The sequence below is a fragment of the Lacerta agilis genome, chromosome 6 (assembly GCF_009819535.1).
Source record: "Lacerta agilis isolate rLacAgi1 chromosome 6, rLacAgi1.pri, whole genome shotgun sequence".
Classification (NCBI taxonomy): domain Eukaryota; kingdom Metazoa; phylum Chordata; class Lepidosauria; order Squamata; family Lacertidae; genus Lacerta; species Lacerta agilis.
Window position 1 is genome coordinate 94,002,398 of NC_046317.1, and position 18,189 is coordinate 94,020,586.

The window sequence follows — 18,189 nt, forward strand, 5'->3', positions numbered from 1 at the left end:
GGGGCTTTTGCACGCAGGCCTTGCTTGGGGGCTTCCCATAGGTATCTGGGGGGCCAGATGGGCCACTGGCCTGATCCAGTAGGGAGAACTATCTAATAGTAAGGGTTGTTTGACAATGGGACGGACAACCTCAGAAGGTGGTGGGGTGACCTTGAAGTTTTTACCCAGAGGATAGATGGCCATTTGCCAGGTGTTATTTAGCTGTGATTCCTGCATTGCAGGGGGTGGGACTAGAAGACCCTTGGGGTCCCTTCCAACTCTACAGTTCTATGATGCCAAACAGGTGGGATTTTAAAAAAATATAATTTTGCTGAATCTCAAAATTCAATATGCTGGAACTTTGGGTGGTGGTGATGGGAGAATAGTCTTGAACCAACGGATTCAATTTATAAGAAAGGAGATTCTGACTGACCATTAGGAAGACCTTTCTGGCAGTAAAAGCTATTCAACAGCGGAACAGACTCACAGAATCATAGAATTGTAGAGTCGGAAGGGACCGCGCTTCCGCAAGAGGTGGTGGACCCTCCTTCCTTGGAGGTTTTTAAGCAGAGATTTGGTGGTCATTTGTCATGGGTGCTTTGGTTGAGACCCCTGCCTTGCAAGGGGGTTGGACTAGATGGCCCCTGGGTTCCTTTCCAACTCTACAGTTCTCTGCTTCTACTACTGAGCCACATCTTCCCACCTCCGCTGCAAGGTGTCCAGACACAGAGGCCAAAACTAGGACATCGTTCCTCATCTGCCGGACAGCAGAGGCCCTTCTCCATTTTCTGGTACATCCTTCCTGATGCTGCCTGACCCTCCCTGCCACCGCATAGCGAAGCATCCATGTCTTGCGCAGCCTTGATGGGAAGTTCTTGGTTTGCCTGCCCGCAGGCAGCTGCAGGAAGGGACGGGAAACAAATGAGTCTGTTTATGGAGCCCATAATGTGGCCGGCCAAACAAGTCGCTCAGCGAAGCGTCTCCAGCCCTGTAATGGGAGGTTATTTACAGCCATCCCTTCTGGGTGCCATGCTGGAGCGGCTGCGGAGCAAGACACCCGTGTGCCAATGTCACCGTGAAGGAGGCTCAGCTGCACATGCAGACACACGAACACCTTCCCGTCCTGGGAATGAGAGAGGGCTCAGCAGGCGGTCGGGGGGGGGGTTGTCAGGTGGGGATGCGGTTCTCTACCAAGCATGACACCAAGACCACTGTTTGACAGTGGAACAGGCTCCCTCAAATCATGGTGGACTCTCCTTCCTTGGAGGTCTTTCAGTGGAAGTTGGGTGGCCATCTGCCTGGGATTCTTTAACTGCGATTCCCGCATTGCAGGGGTTTGGATAGATGGCCCTTAGAGGTCCCTTCCATCTCTGCCATTCTGTGACTGCCTATGCACCAGGAATGGCCTGCCTCTTGTCGGGCACAGAATTCAGGCCAGCTCACTCTTCCTTGTCTTCACTTGAGCCCATCTTCTCCCAGGCAACCACCCTGCAGACCTCATCTCCTGAGCTGGATGGCCCCGGCCATCACCACATAGGTGCGCAGTGAAGAACCAGGGCAATCCTAAGCCTGAGGGGCTCTGAAGGTCGTTCATTCATGGCATTTTGCTTGCCCCACTTCCCTACCAGTGGTGAACAGTTACGGACATAGTGTTGGCCATCTTTGGGTTCCTGTGGAGGACAGGGTGTGAAGAGAATCGGGTGTTTCTGTATTAGATACCTTTCCCCCCAAATATATAAGTAGGATGTCAGTGAAGGAACCAAGAGAGACTCTTGCCAGACAGTCTCCCTCTCCTCTACATTGGACCTATAGAGAGTCTCCTTGGACCTCTAAGGAGCCAAATTGACACCTACACCTATCTATTACAATTAACACCCCTTACAGGGCCCTCCCCTTATTTTCTCTGGGCTTGGATGTCTCTCTCCTTCTGAGGGATCTCCAGCTATCAGAAGGACCACCCCATAGTAGAAGGAGCAAGCTTGTTTACTGCCACTCCGGAGGGGAAGATCCAAACGGATAGATTCAAATTCCAAGAAAGGAGATTCCGAGTGAACATTGAGAAGAACTTTCTGGTGGTAAGAGCCAGTTGACAGCGGAACAGACTCCCTCGGAGGGTGGTGGCTCTCCTTTGCTGGAGGTTGGATGGCTCTCTGTCAGGGATTCTCTAGCCTCGATTCCTGCATTGCAGGGGGTCAGACTGGATGATCCTTGGGGGTCCCTTCCAACCCTACCATTCAATGATTTGCCAGTGCTGAGCCCTGGATGGCCAGAGTTTCAGCACCATCCCCTTCTCATCTTCTTCCATAAGGAAGATATGGGGGGGGGGGAAAGGCTATTTCTGTAATATTCTGCTGCCTGTCCCACCTACAGCCAGAAATAATAAAACATACCCCTTACCTCCTTCATCTCTTTCTTCCTCCTCCTCCTCAGCCATCCAGAGACCAGAATAGATCGCTGTGGAGCTGAAAGGCTCCAACTGTGGAGGTTATATCCCGGCGACAGCCGCATCCATCACCAAATTTTCATTATTAAGAAACATTCTGTACACAGGGACAGATTTCGCACCTTATCTGAACTCAGCAGCTGTGCCCTAAATTCTGAGCATGGCACTTGTCTGGAGGAATTCACTTGCCCGTGTTTAAAATTAGTGTTAGCATCTATCATTTCCCTGCACCAAATGGGTTTGTGTCGGCCGCTGGCAGCCCCCATCTGTCACCAGAATGCTCTGCTGCCCGCCTCCGCCCCTTATCCATCACTGCCAGCTCCTGGGACCCTCAGGTGGGCAGCTGTCACCCAGAGGGCAAGGGACTGGCCATCGATGCAGCCCAGAGGGGCTCCTTAGGTGGTGAGCGAAGCAGGTTTCCCTTCTCAACACTCTGGACAAAGACACACCATGGGCTCCGAGTGGGTGAACTGGCTGCGCCACAAATAAGGGTCTGGGGAGTCTGGCTTCCTGCGGAGGAATCAATGTGGCCTCCCAGTGGCCTCACCACCAATGCCTTATGGGTGAAGTTGCACACCGACATCTGTACAGGAGAACGATAATGAAATGCAAAGACTGCGTCTCCCTGGACAGGAAGTCTCAGCACCCACTGCTGCAACATTTAAAGCCCCAGAACTGGAGGTGCAGGGAGCTAGCTTCCAGACAAACTGTTTAGACCATTCCCCCCCCCACAGGGACGTACCCAGGATCAAAACTAGGGGGCGGGGTGGCAAGCCATGGTCGTTCAGGTTCAAAAACAAAAACAGCTTCAAAAAACAGAGAAACTACCCCCCCCCAACAGAAAGCCCCAAATGGCTGAAAAACTCAGTTTCCCAGGATCCTCAGTCCTCACAAAGGAACTACTCACCATGCAAGGGAACTCAGTTTGCCAAGCTCCCTTGCAACGATGATGAATCCCGGCAACGATGAATCCGCCCCCTGACACTGCCCAAGTCTCAGCCTGCACCCCCATTTGACCAAGCAGGGTGCAGGCTAGGATCCGGTCTCTGATAGGCACGCCAGCTCTTTGTCAGCATGAGGGAGGGGGAAACAGCCAACGCAACACACACACACACACACACACACACACAGAGTGGCCAACTGCCTTGGCAAGAGCGGAAGAGCGCAATTGTTATTGAGATTTTGGGAGGGGGAGAAAGACCAGTCTTGAGCTTTTTTTTCCTTTTAGGCTGCCAATAACCATTTTTTTTTCTTCCGGGGGGTGACCAGCTGCCCCCTGCCCCCCTGGGTACGCCCATGCCCCCACATATCCTTATGCTTAAAATAACAACTACAATAATAATGCATTTATATGCTACCCATCCCCAGCCACTCTGGGCAGCTCCCAACAAAAAATAGTAAAACCACAACACAACATCACACACTAATCAACTTCCCTGAACAGGGCTGCCTACAGATGTCTTTTAAAAATCACAATATTAAGAACAGGGCACCCACAAGATATCAACCTTTTGCAATTCTCCTGCGTCTCTTCTCCCTGTTTTTAATCCCTCCCAACACATAAAACCCAAACGTTTAGGAAAGATCAGCAACACACACACACACACACACCCCACACATGTGTTTCTTTGCGGTTTTACTTGTGAGGCTTTGGTTGGTGGGGTTTGCACCTATTGTCTTTGTCCATGGAGTTTTCATGGCAGGGATACTGGAGTGGCTTGCCAGTTCCTGCTCCAGGTGGATCACGTTTAGTCCAAACTCTCCACTATGACCTTTCCGTCTTGGGTGGCCCTGCATGGCACAGCTCATAACTTCTCTGAATTATTCAAGCCCCTTCACCACGACAGAGGACGAGATGGTTGGACAGCGTTCTCGAAGCGACCAACATGAGTCTGACTGAACTGCGGGAGGCAGTGGAAGACAGGAGTGCCTGGTGTGCTCTGGTCCATGGGGTCACAAAGAGTCGGACGCGACTCAACGACTAAACAACAACAAATTTTGCATCTGGCAACCAACGCACTGCTGACCAAACTAAGCCACCTAGAGCAACATATACATAGGACGGAATGGAGTCTACATTTCTAGAGTTAATGCTAAATACATTACTTCCAGGACATGAGCCACCAGAGCCACTAGAGGGCCATGGAAATTTGTGTCCCAGGCTTTTTTGACTCGTCTCCCCATGTACTGAGACCAAAGGGTTGCCAGATGTGAAATATGTGGACATTATTTTCAGCACTCCTATCCAGCTATTTCCCCAAACCTGGATCTTGGCATCTAAGAATTATGCTTCGATTTTTTCTCTCTCTCTCCTTGCACCAACACTTTCCCAGGGGTTAGGGAATGTTCTGCTTGCTGTCAAGTGTGGCCGCAGGTGGGTCAGGAGGGCCTGGCAAACCAGGCGCCAATTCTAATGCTCAGAAGAAAGGCCTTGAGGTCTTTTCAAGGACTGTGGCTGGACGATGAGATGGTGAGGTGCTGGGGGTGTCAGAAGAGGGGTGGCTAGAGAATGAAACAGCCAAGATGACATCTTCTGCCTATATGGCAGGCAAGCTAATAGCAATGCTCTAGCAGACCCTTTGGGAGCAGTAATGCATTATTAAATGAAGTCTGACTAATTGGGAATTTGGTTTGAGTCTCCGTATTGAACTCCCCAAGGGAATTTTCTCCCACAGCTGCCCCACTCGCTGAATGGAGCTGCCCTGTGGAGAATTTGCAAGATCCTCACAACTCAGGGATGTGGTGGAATGGGGCTCCCTTTCAGAAGTGTCCTGCTTCAAGCCCCTCACCCTACAGAGCACCCAGGCACCTCTAGGTGAGGGGTGGAGACAAGCGGAGACATCTGGACAGTGGTCACATACCTTTAAGAGAAATCGATGGTTGAAAACGATGCTTCAATCAGCAAATGGTTCGCTGGTTTGAGATGTTTAATCTTCCATTTGACCTTATCAAAAGCTTATTTGCACTGGGATTTAAAATTAAGTTTTCTTAAATCATCCGCTCCCGATTTTACACCGTATTAATTTCTCTTCAAGCAAAAGGGACTTATTTCCATACTCCTAGAGACAGGGAAGGGACAGGGTCTATTTTCACCTCCCCATCTTCCAGCGTGGGGGCTGAGGATAGCTCAGCACTATTTTGGGGAAAGGGTTGTCTACGCAAGGCTTGTGTCCGAGGAGTTATTTCGGAGGATGGTCCACTCTGCCCAGCCTGTGGCCATTTCCCTGCTTTACTACTTTGAGATAATAATAATAATAATAATAATAATAATAATAATAATAATAATAATACTTTATACCCCGCCCTTCTGGCTGGGTTTCCCCGGCCACTCTGGGCAGCTTCCAACAGAATGTTAAAATACAATAATCTATTAAACATTAAAAGCTTCCCTAAACAGGGCTGCTTTCAGATGTCTCCTAAAAGTCTGGTAGTTGGTTTTCTCTTTGATATCTGGTGGGAAGGTGTTCCACAGAGCGGGTGACACTACCGAGAAGGCCCTCTGCCTGGTTCCCTGTAACTTGGCTTCTCGCAGTGAGGGAACTGCCAGAAGGCCCTCGGCGCTGGACCTCAGTGTCCGGGGAGAACGATGGGGGTGTAGACGCTCCTCCAGGTATATTGGACCGAGGTCGTTTAGGGCTTCACTGGAGAGGCACAGATGAAAGTTATGCTCAGGGAACTGAAGAGGGTGAAACTCTGGCATGCTAGCTACAGTCATAATAATAATAATAATATTTATTATTTGTACCCCGCCCATCTGGCTGGATTTCCCCAGCCACTCTGGGCAGCTTCCAACAGAAATCAAATACAAAAATATCAAACATTAAAAACTTCCCTAAAAAGGGCTGCCTTCAGGTTTTTTCTGAATGTCAGGTAGTTGTTTATTTCCCTGACCTGTGATGGGAGGGCGTTCCACAGGGCGGGCGCCACTACCGAGAAGGCCCTCTGCCTGGTTCCCTGTAGTTTTGCTTCTCGCAGTGAGGGAACCGACAGAAGGCCCTCGGCGCTGGACCTCAGTGTCCGGGCTGAATGATGGGGGTGGAGACGCTCCTTCAGGTATACAGGACCGAGGCCGTTTAGGGCTTTAAAGGTCAGCACCAACACTTTGAATTGTGCTCGGAAACGTACTGGGAGCCAATGCAGATCTCTCAGGACCGGTGTTATGTGGTCCCGGCGGCCACTCCCGGTCACCAGTCTAGCTGCCGCATTTTGGATTAATTGCAGTTTCCGGGTCACCTTCAAAGGTAGCCCCACATAGAGCGCATTGCAGTAGTCCAAGCGGGAGATAACCAGAGCATGCACCACTTTGGTGAGACAGTCCGCGGGCAGGTAGGGTCTCAGCCTGCATACCAGGTGGAGCTGGTAGACAGCTGCCCTGGATACAGAATTAACCTGCGCTTCCATGGACAGCTGTGAGTCCAAAATGACTCCCAGGCTGCGCACCTGGTCCTTCAGGGGCCCAGTGACCCCATTCAGGACCAGGGAATCATTGTCTCTGGGTGGGCATTCCCCTGACCAAGGGGGGGGGGACTGGAGCATGTGCCTTTCAAAGTGATGGTGTGCTCATATGGTTTTCAACAAGGCACAGCTGAGCATGTTGCTTGTACATAGAAGCCCTAGTCCAGGTTCAATCCCTGGCTTTTCCAGCTAAAAGGATCTCTTGGGTCAGCAGTCCGGGAGCTGTCATTCCTTGAGATCTCAGATCCTTCTGTCATGAGTCCCACTGAAATGTCTTGGAGGGGCTGGTCAGACCTGGATGTTGAATGGGAAGAGCTGGAGGCTCACAAAGAAGGCAAATGGCAAGCTGGAAGGTGTGCAGAGGAGGGCGACCAAGGTGATCAAAGGGTCTGGAAACTAAGCCTTATAAGGAACAGTTGGAGGAGCTGGGAATGTTTAGCCTGGAAAAGAGTGTGGGATGTGAAACACGGGAGCAGTCAAGTACTACGTCCCTAGAGTGGACATAGAAGGGGACGTCTGAAACAGCCAGTCAAAACTTCCTGTTTCTCCTGGGCTGGGACAGACTTCCTCTACATGTGACTAGAGGTGGATGTGACCTCACCTGTGCAGGTAACCAAAGCATAGGCTGGCCGCCATCTCTTTCTCCTTTTGACTTTGTTCTTCAAGCAAGCAACATCTGCTTAGCCAGAGATGCCCTCTTGGCTTCCAGCCAAGAGAGGACAAAGGAATTTATTCCCTATGGAATAGTCTCCAAGTGTATGTAACTTTTTCTAAGCTAAGTCTGCCTTCTGGGATCCTGTTGTGAACAGATGTGTAAGTAAACTCTTTTTATAGTTTTATAGAAGACTGTGTCGTGTCTTATCTTTTTGGAGGGAATAAAGGGGAAACTACCAGGACAATATTATTATAGAGGCTTTAGCGAGCCTGAGCAAATGCATCCGCTGTGTAAGTTTAAAAGGGGAATGTAACTCTGCTAAATTGTGAAACTTGTTAACACAAGTTGGAATGGGATATAATTAAACGATATATCCTCTCCTGCATCCCTGAACATTCCCACAAAGAGGAGACTGAGAGGAGACACGATAGGCATCTTCAAATATTTAAAGGGCTGACACTTGGAAGATGGACCCAGATTGTTTTCTGCTGGTCCGGAGGGTAGCACCTGAAGCAACGGAATCAAATGACAAGAAAGGAGATTCCAACTAACCTCAGAAAGAACTTTCTGTAGGTAAGAGCCGTTCAAAAGTGGAAGGTGGTGGAATCTCATTCATTGGAAGTTGGATGGCCACCTCTCAGGGATTCTTTAGCTGTCATCGCTGCATCACAGAAGTTTGGACTAGATGACCCTCATGGTCCCTTCAAACTGCAGTTCTTTGATTCTATGTCCCCAAAGGAGGAGGAGGAGGAGGAGGAGCAGCAGCAGCAATAACAGGTGCTCCTCTACAGGAATGGGAGACTCAGATATCCCACCCCCCACCCTTAGGTGGTGGAGTTGGTGTGACAAATGCAAGTGAAGAGTGTTGGGGTGCTGTTCCTCAAAGTGAGGCCCCACCTCCCTGCAGTTCTTGGGCTGGAGCTGTTCCTTCCTTGCTGAGGGCAGGGCAGTGGCTGTGAGTGCCAATGGGGCAGCCTCCCCATGGCTCGTCTTCGCCTCCATCATCTCTCAACTTTGAGTGGGTTAGCAGCTAATGTTTCTGAGGAGCAATATCCTTCACCGTCTCCTGTTGCCAGGCAACCAGCCCAGGTGAGCTCTTGAACTTTATCTGGAGAGCTGAAATTTACTAGGGCGTCATGATGCAGATACTGGTACCTCTCCCTCCACCACCAGGCAGAGCCACAAGCTTCTGCCAGGGCTGTCTGCTCCATCTGCCCAGCTTGGGGAGCAGCAGTGGCAAAGAGGTGATGAGATGGCCACCTTCAAATATCTCAAGGGCTGTCCCATGGAAGATGGAGCAAGCCTGTTCTCTCCTGCTCTGGAGGCGAGAAGCTGAACCAATGGCTTCAAGTTACAAGAAAGGAGATTCCAGCTAAACATCTGGAAGAACTTTTTGACTAATCGTGGAACGGTCTCCCTCGGGAGGTGGTGGACTCTCCTTCCTTGGAGACTTTTAAGCAGAGGTTGGATGGCCACCTGCCATGGATGCTTTAGCTGAGATTCCTGCATTGCAGGGGGTTGGACTAGATGACCCTTGGTTCCCTTTCCAGTGCAACAATCCTAAGAATATATGAAAGCCACAGAACCTAATGCCAGGCTGCCTTTCAGTGCACACAGAAGCTGAGGAGCAAAAACAAGAAGGTTCTACTTCCTTCTTTGCTCTTCTCCTTCTTCTCCCCTTCCCCATGATTGACACTGTAATTGGTCTTTGCCTGCCATGGGCTAATTGAGGTCAGCGCTGATTGCAGTCTGCACCTCCTGCTCATCCAGTCAAGCTGACATCTCCTCACTGCCTGGCACTCATCCTGCTCCTCGCCTGGTTCCTGCCTGTAGTCCTGAGATGCTGGTGCTGGGCACTCCCCTGGGGAAACTTCTGTACTCCTCACCCACAAGCAGCACTGGGCAAAACCCCACCACCACCTCTCCCCCATCTGGGCAGCCCTTCAAGGGATAGGGCCACTCACTTGCCCCGGGCCCAGCTCTGGCCACCCAAAACGAGAAATGGGGTTTGATAGTCGGAGGAGTTTGCATGCCTGTTTCTGAGTGGCAAGATCTGCATCTTTCAGGGTTGCCCTTGGGCCTGGTTCAGAAGTGCCAGCTGACACAGAAGGAGGCTGCCCCATTGCTGATGGGGGCATCTGGCTGAGAGCGTGTGGTTCCCTCGTTGAAACAGCTGCTCTGGCTGCCTGCTTACTGCTGAGCCAGGGTCAAGGTTCTTGCATTGATTTGCCAAGGTCTGAGCAGACCAGGGCCAGGGTACCTCAGGGACCCCCCCCCCCGATCCCTTCTGTCCCAGATCAGTCATTGGGATCATCTGCATGAGCACCTCCGGTCATTCCCTGCATTCCCAGTGCATCAGCCCAGTCCTGTGGAACCCTCTGCCACTAGAGATTCAGCCGGAGCCTTCTGTGCCCACTTTCAAACGCCTGCTGAAAACTCTTCTATTCCTCCAGGCCCAGACAGGCAACCCAGAAGACACCCTTCCAAAAATTGGTATCTGAAGAAGTGTGCATGCACACGAAAGCTCATACCAAGAACAAACTTAGTTGGTCTCTAAGGTGCTACTGGAAGGAATTTTTTAAATTTTTTATTTTGTTCCTTCCAAAAATAGTTAGCTGGTTTCCGAGTCTGACTATGTGCTTTCTATTATTATACGGCTTTTGCTGCTGTTGCAAACCACCCTGGTATAATATATATATATATGTTTATAATACTGGTGTGTTTCATAAATAAACAAATAAAGAAAACCATGTGTGAATCAGACTGAAATCTGTCTGCATGTAGAGAGCACCCACCTGGGGTCAGCAATCTCTCTCTCTGCCCCCTCCCCCATCTCTCTATCTCCCTGGAACTGAGGCAGATCATACCTGCTGGCAGCCCTTCTTCCAGTGATTGAAGGAGTCCTCGACGAGGCACCTGCCAAAATGTTCCAGAGAGAGAAAAGGAACCCATGATTGTCTCCGCAGAGAGAGAGGCCAGCTGCACGGTGGATAAGCAGAGGAGGAACAGGAGAAGGCAGAGCTCCGTGACCCCAATCAGGGAGACTGCTATTAATGCCTCCTCCTTCCCAGATACACCTGGAGATTTGCATCGATGGTGATTGTGCCCATAATGAGTCGCCCTGACCTCTCTTCACCCCGCTGGCCGCCTCCACCACATCGACCGCCCGGCTGGCTGGCAGGGGGAGAAGGGGCTGCTTGAGCCAAGCCCACGGCACGTGTGGGGATGGTGTCCCCGGCTTGGCCTTCTCAGAGCATCCACACCACCAACGTCAGCATCTCATTGGGCAAAGGATGAAGGGGGGACTTTGCTTCGCATGCCTGAGGAACTGTGCGCAGAATATGGCACATAGCAAGAATAGCAGTTTCTCTTTCTTAATGAAAACACACAGATTGCCCAGGAAAAGAGCAGAGGGCCTAATCCTGACAGAACTATGGACCCATTCTGGCCAGCTTCTTCCACTTAGCCGGTGGGGTTGGACTTTCCAGAGGGGCTCTACCACATTGCCTGGTGGTCAGAATGTCGAACTAGTCCCTGGGAGAGACCTGGGTTCAAATCCTCACTCGGCCATGAGGCTCACTGGGTAACCTTGGGCCAGTCGCTGCCTCTCAGCCTGGCCTACCTCACAAGATTGTTGTGGAGATTAAATGAGGAAGGGAGAAAACCATGTGCGCTACCTTGAGCTCCTTGGAGGCCGGGAAGTGCAATACAATTAATTTTTAAATAAATAAATATTTGATCAGCTTTTTTGGCAGAAGCAGATGCTGTCACGTGGGTTGATGGGGGAGCAAATGCTGTGGACCCTGAAGGATGCCAGTAAAGGGGAACGCCTGGGGGGGGCGCTGGGGTTGAGGCACATCACCCCCCCCCCCCGTGGCGCCAAAGAGGATGCAAATGAAAGGCGCTGAATGATGTCTGCCGAGACGCTTCATTTGGGTGATGCATTTGAAAGGGGCTAATTAGAATGCTATTAATATTTATGGGGCCTTATGCGAATGCCGATAGTCGCTATTGGGAGGTATTAAGCCCTTATCGCCTTGGCCAGGAGTTCGCGGGGTAACGGGAGGAGGCAAATTTAATTGTTCCGGGAGGGGGGGACGGGACGACCCTGATAACTCCAGCACAAAGCCACCGGCAGCCAGCGCTGGGAGATCAGCCGGCGAAATGGGTTTTACGGCGGGCTCATCAGGCGTCTTTGGGAATTAATTAGCCGGATCACCCGCCAGCTGGCAGCAGGGGTGGTCTTCCCACCCCCTCCGACAGGCCCATAAGCTTTGGGGAGGACCCAGAAGGTCCACCTTGCACCCACGCTTAGTGACCTGCCTGCCGGCTGCACTTCAGGCCCCGGGCATGGGGAGGCACCACGTGGAAGGGGGGGGGGCTCCCGGGTGCTGGAAGGGACCCTCCACTGGAGAGCCTGGGGAACTGCTGCCGGTCAGAGGAGGAGTCCTGGGGCTGGCTCAGGGGTCAGGATCGGCACAAAAGCAGCGCCCCACCCAGGTTCCCCCGAAGTCAACCTCCAGGTCTGCCCATAAACCTAGCGGGAGGGGGAACTGCCTCCTCAAACCAAGTAAATAAATACTTAACTAAAAGTTGAAATAATCAGAATATTGAAATCGAAACGACAGGTTTTTCTGAGCACTGGGGGTCAAAGGAAAGTAATTTAAAACAACTGTTCTTGAAGCATTTCATTCCGAAGCTGCTAGCTAGGCAGCCAGACAGAGGATGGTGACAGGGGGGTGTCCTGTCCTGTCCCCCCCCCCCCCACATAAATCCTGGCTACGCCCATCGTGGTCCCATGGAAGGCGGTTGTCTGTCCTTCAGAGGTTGGATGGCCATCTCTGCCAGGGGTTCTGCAGCTGTGATCGGGCTAGATGACCCTTGGGGGGTCCCTTCCCCCTCCACAGCTCCGTGTTTCCAGCAGCAGGGGCTCGTGGGATCCACCCGCGCAATGCCCACCTTCTCTTCTGGGCGCTGCTTACCCCGCTTCCCTGGCCTCCGCTCCATCCCTGGCTCCCCAGCCTCGCCTCGTTAATGCTCTGATAATCCATAACGAGGTCCCTCTTCCCGCGCTTGCTGACCTCACGTGGAGCAAAGTTCGCATCCATTTTCCTTCCCCTCATTTGTCTGTAAACCATGAAGAAAAATCGCCACCGCCTGCCCGCATCAGGCAGCCACTTTGATGTATGGCTGTAATAAAAAGCCCATTTCCAGCTGCCTGCCTGCCTGCCTGCCTGCCTTGTCGGAGGGGCTGAGAGCGGCAGCCCTGCCGGGCCCGAGAGGTGCCAAGAGCCCTTGGATGGCATGGAGGGGAGGGAGCAGTCGCGGGCGGGGCTGCCTGCCTGTGCCCACTCTGGTTTGGCAGAAGTGCTGGCAAGACGCAGCAGGAGGCGACTCCAGGCAGAGAGAGCCCAGATTCTGGAGAAGCTCAGCTTTAAGAGCAGAGCAGGCTTCCAGTCCTCATGAAGGAAAATGTATTCTTAGAAGTGTGTGGGCAAGGACTGTGGAAATCTTAGGAGCCAGAGGGATGGCTGAACAATGTTTGCTAATAATAATAATAATAATAATAATAATAATAATGGTCTTTGGTTGCTATGCCCTTTCTGGGGAAACCCAGCCAGATGGGCAGGGTATAAATCATAAAATAATAATAATTATTATTACATCGTAAGACCAGGAGAACCCAAACAAATTATGCAGACCAAGAGATAACAGTGAAAATGTGCCTCATCAGTGCAAGTGGACATTGGAGCTCGCAGACAGTATTTGTTTATTTATTTCATGAAATGTATATATCACTTGATTGTAGAAAAAAACCTCAAAGAAAAAAGGTAAAATAATGAAATCATCGGTAAAGATTTGCATGTATAATTTAGAACATACGAAAAGTTAAAATCACAAAAGAATAGACCAGCAGCGAAGTACAACTCACGCAAACTTTCTGAACATCTGGGTGGGCTTGTCTAAATGTCTTCGGCAGGCACTGAAAAGAATACAGCAAAGATGCCTGCCTGATAATCAAGATGCAGGGAGTTCCAAAGTGTCGGTGCTGCCACACTAAACGATCCGAGTTCTTAGAAATGGGGTGCAGAGATTAAGTAGCACCTGTAAAAGGACACCCAGTGAAGCCGAACGTTGGAAGGTTCCAGAGAGAGAAAAGAAAGTCCTTCATGCAGGGCAGCGTTAAACTATGGAACTCCCTGCCACAGGAGGCAGTGGTGGTCACCAAGCTGGAAAGCTTTCAAAGAGGATTGGACAAATTCGAGGAGGAGGCGAAGGCTAGATCCCAAGATCCATAGGGCTTTTTGCCCCCAAACCAGCACCGTGAAGTTAGCCCTGTAGCTCACTGGCAGCCAACTAATTGATGGCATTAAACATGTTTCATTTACAAACAACAGCCCACAACTAATCACTCACCGAACATTTTTATTAATAACAATTGGGCAAGATCTAGGAGAAAGAGGGGACAAACCATCAATCTTAACAGTACATGTTTTATTTGTTGTTGTTTTAAATGAATTGTTTATTACCCAAAATAAAGTGGTAAAAAAATATTAACGAGACTGCAGTGATTGAGTGGGTGTCTTTAGCCCAGGGCCAAATTGGACACCAGCAATTGTGGGAATAGTTTTTAGGAATAAGCAGCAGGGGCACCCAGTGGACCTGGCACCAAAGGGACCTCAGCCCCTAGAACAGGGGTCGGCAACCTGCGGCCCATGGGCCACAAGCAGCCCACGGGGGTCATTTAAATGGCCCACGAGCCACCCCCCGAACCAAGCCACCTGTTTGGTGAGTGCCCACGTGCTGCGCTAAACCGGCGCAGTGCGGAGCGGGGACTCACTTCCACAGTGCTGGAAATCACATCTACGCATGTGCAGACGCCGGAAATCACATCTGTGCAGATGCGATCCGGCCCACGGAGCGATCTCTGCGGGAGTGGACCAGCCCAGGGAAGGTAAACCTTGCTGACCCCTGTCCTAGGATTTTACTCCAGGAAATAAACTGCCACAGGGGCCGGATTAAACCGACCGGCGGGCTGGATTAGGCCCCTGAAACAGACTTTGGACATTCCTGCCTTAGTGCAACAGGTCAAGGCCCAAGCTTGCAGGTGGCACCTGGGTGGGTCTGCCTGCACTGATTTTGACCCACCACTTAGAGGCAGAGGCTTTTGTGCAGAGTTTGGCAGCGCCTGGAGACGGGTGGGGATCACCCTGGCTCTGCCGCGGAGTCCTGACAGGCACCAGAAACACCACCTCCGGCTGGAGGTGAAGGAGGCAGGAGAGAGTCCAGGCAACCAGTTGCTAAAGAGGCAAGGGCCGTGGGTCCAATCCCCCCCCCGATGCCTGAAACCCTGGGAAGTCGCTGCCTGTCAGTGTTGACAGTACAGACCTAGACAGTCCAAAGGTCTGACTCTGTATAAGGCTGCTGCTTCCAATTTAAGTTTTGCAGGAGTGGCCTTTGGTGCAGAGGGGAGGCCATTTCCACCAGCCCAGCTTGTCAGGTTGCCCAGAAGCAAAGCGAAAAAATTTTGCCTCTGCCCCCAAATGTCCTCTTTTAAAAGGCAGAGAATTTGGCAGGTGGGAAAGAGAGTATGGGTTAGTTAGGGGGCTGCTCCTGGGCTTGCAAACATCCATGCTGGCACCAGATTCCTAGGCGGAGCCTGAGGGCCAAAACTGAAGACACCCATGGATGTCTTGGCAGGGGGTTGGACTGGATGGCCCTTGTGGTCTCTTCCAACTCTACCCTGTTTCTCCCAAAATAAGACATAGCCATAAAATAAGCCAAAGCAGGATTTCTATGCATTTGCGAAATATAAGTCGTTCCCCAAAAATAAGCCATACCCCGAAAATAAGCCATAGTGACTTTAAACCTCCCATTAAAACAGCCTGGAGAGGCGTGGCTATGCAGCGTACCGATGCGACGCAGTTAAAATAAGACATCCCCTGAAAATAAGCCATACTGTGTTTTGTTGAGCGAAAAAAAATATAAGACGGTGTCTTATTTTAGGAGAAACACGGGTATGATTCTATGATTCTATGGTCTGGGTTTGTAAGGAGCTGGGTCTCGGTGGATGGTCAGGGGAGAAAAGGATGGGAGAGTCCCTGTCCCTTCATTGCAAGGCTGAGTTTCGGGCTGGCGTTCAGTTGAATCGGTGCAACACTCCCCGCACCAAATCCCCATGCCAGGTAAAGCTGCGCCGGTGGAATTCCTTCCTGTCGTGAGGAGGCTGAAGGCACAGGAGCATGCGAAGGGCAGCTCAACCTGCAATAACCAAGGTATGCACAGTATGTGTGTGGCACAGCTGCCCTCTAGTGGACTCAGGCAGAAGAGGCCAGAGACCGACCCGCGGATCTTGCACTCTGCAAGCGATGCTCTTCCAGCTGATGTGGCTTTTGGGGACAGGCAAGATGTGGCACACGACCTGATGCTCTCCTCTCCCCACCCATTTCTTAAAACAACGACAACAACAACAACAACAACGAAATACAGCTTGGAGTAGCCTTCGATTGTCCTTATCTTCCATGAATTTGTCTCACAGCCGTTAAAATCCACCCAACTTGGTGGTCATCATTACACCTGGTAGTAGCATATTAACTATATGCACCATGTGAAGACGTCCCTCCTGTTCCCTTTCCTGAATCTGCTGCTCTCCAGCTTTGCTGGGTGACCCCACTGGCTTCTAATATTATGCATAGAGGGTCAGGAGAGGGGGCAATGAGCATACCCCAGTGGGTGTGTGCATGCGCGCGCACACAGGTGTGTTCACTGGGTGGCCTGTCTGCATAGCATTACACGCAAAAGCTGCCTCCCACCTGCTAGGAAGGCACCTGTCTGGAGGAGCACCTGTAACATAGCTCAATGCTGCCACCTGCTGACCAAAGGGGACACAACCTCCTTGGCTCCCCAGATTTTCCCACTGTACATGAAAGTGTGCTCTCATCAACACCACAGACAGAAAACACTTTTGTAGCACTTCAGTTAGTCACAGTTTCTCCCGAAGAATCCCAGGGACTCTAATTTACCCAGAGAGATGTGGGATGTAATCCACTGGGAGCAGTCAAGTACAACATTCCTTGTTTTGCTAGAGTGGGCATGCAAGGGAATGTTTGGTCCAGGCAGTTGAAACTTCCTGTTCCTCCTGGCCTGGAGCATCCTTCCTCTTGCATGTGACTAGCAGGTGGGCGTGACCTTTCCAGATCTGGTAAAAGGCCAAGTCACACTGCCACCTTTCTCTTTTTGACCTTCCTGTTCGTCCTGCAAACTTCCTGGACTGCCACAGCAGTTCCCCAGGTCATCTCCCATATGGGGGTAAACCTGTGTGTACATGTTTGTAACTTTAAGCCTAATGCCTGCCTTTGGGGATCACATTGTGCTCTGCCTGATCACGAGTAAAACTACTTTTTGTTACTTATGAATAAGACTGTGGTGTCTTTATTCTTTTAGGAGGGATTCAAAAGGGGATCTTACCAGTGACACACAATTCAGTCTGAGCTAGATTGAATTGTATAACAGTAAAAGGCTCGGACTAGTCAGCAACTTGTTTTCCGCTGCGTAAGAAGGGGAATGCACTCTGCTAAGTGATGAAGGAACTTGCTGGCGCAAGCTAGGAAGGATATTAACAAACAATATATCCTCTCCTGCCACCCTCAACATTCCCACAAGAGAGCTGCAGTTCCCAGCAGTCTTGACAAACTACAGTTCTCAGGATTCTTGGCGGAGAACGCCATGCGGTTTATTTGCATGGGGTTCCTGTGACCGGCCTTTGCAAAGTCCCAAGTCCTCCAAGACCCCCTCCCACCTCTATGATTTTGAGGCTTTTTGGCTCATGGAAGAAGGAAGCATCCTTTGACCTGATGCCCTGGGAACGCTGGCTCTGCAAGGTGGCGGCGGCAGCAGCAGCAGAAAGGACAGAGTCTTCTGCTCGGGGTGTCAAAGAGCTTCAGCCAGCAGCTCTAAGAAAGGTTTGGGAGGGCTGCTGGGGCCATTTCAGGTGGGTGCCTGGAGCTAGACCAGCCCTTGTTCCGGAGAAGCACCCACCCAGTGTTATGTCCCACTTGAAACTTCGACACGGAGTTGTAGGCGAATTTTGATATCAGGGGAGTATACCCATTTTTCAAAGGCGGGAGGAAGCGTGGTTTTTCCTGAGATTCTGAGATAATTTTTGAAGATCGAGGTCATGGGAGTTAGGGGAATTACTCATCAAGACGTTCTCGGCTTGGACCAGTTCCTGCGCCCAGCTCCTGGAATAATTTGGGCCTTCATGAACCGTTTGTAACTCTTTTTGAAGCACCCACCCACCCATTTCACCTTCCTGCTACAGATACCCAGAGGCCAGTCAAAGAGCATTCCCACAAACAAAGGCCAACTGTGTCAGAGAAGCTTGAAAGTCACATGAAGGAGCAATCTGTTCTTGATCCTCTTTGCCCGCTCTTCATGTACAGGAGTCCACCTGGAGTCTTCCTGGGAGCCCAGGAAAGCTACCCAAGACTTGTACTTGGCTCGTGGTTCTCCGTGGAAGTGCATGGATACACAGACACATCAACAACAGCCCAGGAGGATATAGAAGAACAGAAGGAGAGCATTTTGCTGGATCAGGCTAACGGCCCAACTAGTCCAGGATCCTTTTCACACAGTGGCCAACCAGAAGTATCTTCTG